Source organism: Triticum dicoccoides, chromosome 7B, assembly GCF_002162155.2.
Source record: "Triticum dicoccoides isolate Atlit2015 ecotype Zavitan chromosome 7B, WEW_v2.0, whole genome shotgun sequence".
Lineage (NCBI taxonomy): Eukaryota > Viridiplantae > Streptophyta > Magnoliopsida > Poales > Poaceae > Triticum > Triticum dicoccoides.
In genome coordinates, this window is record NC_041393.1 from 701,473,990 (window position 1) to 701,478,745 (window position 4,756).

Sequence of the window (4,756 nt, forward strand, 5' to 3'; positions counted from 1 at the left end):
TTATGAGAAATATAGATAATACTCTCTCTCTCTCTCTCTCACACACACACATTAGGGCATCTCCAGCCGCGCCCCCAGGAAGGCCTCCCCAGGCGTTTTTTTCACGCCGGCGCCAAAAAAACAGCCCAGTCGCGCCCCCAGGAGCCCGATATTCGCCGGCTTGTGCCGAAAACAGCGCCGGCGGACCCAACCCGAACCCGGCGCGCTGGGGGGCGCCCGGGGGCACCGGGCGAACTGTTTTGGCGCGAAAAAGCCGCGGGCCCGCCGCGTCAGCGACACGGCTCTCTTCTCGGCTCTTCGTCATCCGCATCGCCTCGTTTCCCGCGGCGAATCAATGCCAAAGCTGCCGCGCGCTGTCGCGCCGGTCAGCCTGCGCCATTGATGCCTCACGGGCGGCGCAGTGAAGACCGGACGACGCGCGTCCCTCGCCCTCCCTCGCCCGCCACGCGTACACACGGTGGCACGCGCGTGGGCGGTGCCTCGGCCTATATATGCCGCGCCCCGACGCACTCGTCGGCTCGCACACTCTCCCGCCGTCGTCGTTCCTCCCTCTCCTCTCCTCTCTTTCGCCGTCTCCAGTTCACACCCATGGCCGAGCGCTTCCCAGGCGACGGTGCGGCGGCGAACGGCTTCGGCCGCCGCCATCTTCATGAAGACGAGGCTCGCCTCCTTTACGAGGCCGAGTACCCGGTCCCGCCGGATATGCGGGTGCCGGGGGCGTGGAGGATCAGCGCGGGCGGCGTGCCGGTGCCCTCGGTACCCACCGGCGCGGCGCGGCGTGCGGAGATCGCACGCATCCGCTCGAACCTGCCGCGTGCGGTGAGGGAGGGGCCAAGGTACGTCCCCGACAGCCCGCTCTGGGAACCGTACTTCCACCGCCGTCACGCCCAGCAGCTCGAGGCCACCAACGGCGTCGTGCCCTCCGGCAGGCTCAACGCCGCCGGCTGGCGTCGGTGGTGGGGCGTGCCCGGGCGCACGTTGGAGGCTGTCCTCGAGTACATCGAGGGCGGCAACACGCCGCGCCTCGAGTACCCCGATCCCCCTTCCTTCTCACGCCGCCGGGGAAGCTCCTGGACCCCGAGGCGCATGGAGACCGGGGGGTCCTCCTCCTTGTCCGGCGGCTCGCCCTGCCTCCGCCCCGTCAAGCCGGAGCCCCAGGGTACGCCGGTCAGCGCGCGCACCCGCAGTTCCGGCGTCCGCATCGGCGCCAATGCCCCGCCACCCACCGGCCGCTTCGTCCTCGTCGAGCCCAAGCCGGAGCCGGGCCTCCTCGCGGAGTACGAGGAGATAGCCCGGCGCGGCTTCTCCGACGAGGACGCCATGCGGTGGGCGCGGGAGGACTACCTCCACGACGAGACGGTCCGGCAGCGCCGGGCCCTGGAGGAGATCGCCGCCCACAAGCGTGGGCGCGAGGACAAGCACGGCGTCGTGGTCCTCGACAGCGACGACGAAGACGACGCCGCCGCCCCCGGACCGTCCAACCCGCCGCGCCAACCGGGGGAGGGATGCAGCAGGGACGGCGGAGGCGTAGGTGGGAGTGGCGGCGGCGACGACGACGACGACGACGATGGCGACGACGGTGACTACACGCGGTTCTATAGCCTCCTCGGCATGTAGAACCGCGTGGGCGTGCGGCGAGGCGGGCGGCGAGGGAGACGGCGGGGGTAGCCCGTGGTAGTTTCTTTCTTTTTTGTAAAATATGTTTAAGTTTGGACGAAATATGTTTAAGTTTAAGTTTGAACTCGCCGCTGTTTGTGTTAAAATTGAGTCGTTTTGGACTTTTTTGACTACCCGTGGGCGCCGCGACTGGGAGGCAACACGCCCCCAGTGCGCGGTTTAGCGCCGGTGCGTCCCCAGGGGGCGATTTTTTGCCCCTCCTGGGGGGCCAACGGCTGGAGATGCCCTTAGACTTTATGTCATGTCCGTGCGCATTTCCTATGTTCTCATGCTTTATATGTGTTGTACCGGCCCAGTTGTTGTCGCATGCACTGAAGCTTCTATATATGTCCCCGATTGGTTTCATTTGCTTAATGCCATATCAACAAGGCCAGGATAGGTAGCTAGCAGTCAAGTCTTTTGCTGAACAATTATCTACAACTATAGTTGCACATTAAGAAAGAGATTGGAGGATACCAACATGAATGCTAGCAAGCAGGCTTCTAGGGTATTTCTAACCCGTCCCCTAAAAAATAGCGGAGTATTCAACCTAGTAAACCTTAGTGGAGTATTTATACTTCTACATGTATCAAATATTCCTGACCGATTTTCTACTGTTTAGACGAATGAGAATGACATCATTATTTTTGTCCATCATCCATTGTACATATGAATAGGCGTGCAGGTTGGGGATTTGCAACACGTAAGTGCGGGGGCACTTCGGTCCTGGTGCCGCCTTTTTATTTTAGCTTTCCATTTTCAAGGACCTATATGTTCTAAACAAAAAAACTAAATTAAGTTTTATTTTCATATTCGTGTTTCTTGTGACCAGTGCTTTGAAATAAGATCCATTTTGAATATATTTTGATGACTTTTAAATAATATGTTAAGTTTGAAATTTGAAACTTAGTACGAGCGATCGATAAAAATTAATTATTTTGTGTCTATGACCGACAAGAAAAAAATGCTTAAAATTATATCTCTGAAACTTTTTAGTACTTAGCATTTTTTGGATGCAAAAACCGAATGCTTCATCGTCGAAAATGAAATCTTTTTTACGGATTTACTTTTTTACTATGCCCTCGTGCGGGATTCAACTACTTCTGAATCGCAAGGCAAATCGAGCGGGCGGTAGGGCTTGGCAGGTGAGTGCCCCTGCGAATTTCCGTACATGTGCATTCCTATCTGTTGTGTTTGCTCTTACAATTGAAGGAAACATGAAGTACTAGATTAAAGCAAAGGGGAAATGAAAGAGGGTGATCTGTATGCTGTGAGGTTCGGCTAACTAATTCTCGGAAAAGGCAGTGATAGCGTTCATGGAGAACAGTTGTGTGATGTGGTCATGCAGTTTAGACTCTTATCACACTCATTTGCATCTCAAGATGCCAACTGCTCACGCCTATATATGTGTGTCATTGTGGAAGCAAAGAAAGCTTCTATTTATACCTTCAACTGATTTCATTTTCCAGCTGAGTGTTTCTCAATAAGCTCGTTAACTGGAAACAAATCTCTGTGCTTACTTTGTCATTCTCCACCATGCTATTACTTATTAGTATTATTATAGATACAATGTTTACTTATGTGAGAGATTGGAGGATACCAACATGCTAGCACGGTGGTTTGTCCTTGTGGTCGATCGTGGATGGCCGAGTGAAGGTACGACGAGAATCAATAATTTCAGAAGTGCTCGACACATGTGGAACTGTGAAATGAATTTCGGAGTGTCATCCTTAGAATAATTCAAAAGTATTTATTTTGGATTGCAGCTTATTGCTCAACATGTTTGGACGACGGCTTTCCAAGTGTGTACAATATCTATACCTCTATACCTATACTAATTTGGCACTTCCTAGAAATTACCACGTTAATTAGTAATTAACGGCCGTTCATCTGATGGGACCGAAATTATAACGGTGTAGATCCACCAATATAATCCTTGCAATCTTAGAAAAAACCAAATAGCGCTGTTGTAAAAAAAACAATCTAAGCCACGTGTAAAAGACTCCATCTCTTCCACGACTTCCACCTCCACTCAAACCAATCTAGGCGAACAGTAAAAAAAACACAATCTGCCGTGCTGATATAGAACTTCAGAATCGATCCTTCCTGCAGAATCTACACGCAATATTTTGATCGGTTCCTCTATGATCCTACTCCCGATATACTATGAAGTCTCCTTCTGCATGGGCACGACTCCGCCACATCGCAGGTCGACGAGGTCATAAAAATCATCGAACTAAGGCACATCTCCCTTTTGGATCGCAAGCACACCTCAGCTGCCGGCCACCCTCTTGCAAATCATGTCACCAGCCGACGGGATATTCTCCCTGTATGCATATTGGTGGTTCATCATGGACGTACACATCCAAGAGGCCAGAGCTAGAGATTCGCATATGTATGTACCTTTCTTTTCCTTAGTTTGTGATTCTTTTAATTGGTCACGAGCACGTCATGAAACACATATGGGTACTTATGTCTCTGCTTATCTTTTGCCTTCTAATTCCGATCTGGATATCCATTTGTCCTCCTGGTGCCTTTCCGTGTTCTCACTTGAGATAGATTTGCAGAAGACAAATTGATATGCATGGAGGTGGAAAAGATTGTAGGACAGTGAGTAGCGCTGGACATTGCCAAGCCATGATGCCAAGACTCAAACAACCAGCGCAGCTGGGACAACTTCAAGGAGGTAGAACATGTTTGATTAGAAGATAAATTAATTATATCTGTTTCTGATACCTGCCAAGGCCACACAGGAAGAAACTTTGATTTGACGTGTCCACGTGACCTGCAGGTTTAATCAGCACCCGACCATGTCTCATGCACGAGGAGTTGGGGATTCAACATGTGGCCTGGACTGAACAAAAACAAGTACCAGCAGTAGGTCGGCATTGTGCCGACATGATACAACTGGTCTAGGATGGCGTTCACATGACGCCCATGTTCTTGATTACGCAGATGTTGATTATCCTAATTGTGCGCTTCATACCCATGAAGACTGGACAAATTTCAAATGCCTACAGGAGTTGAAAGATCAACAAGGATGTCAGCCATATAAATCATGTGTTCATCAACAAACTGGCAGCAGTGGCGGCTGTAGTGA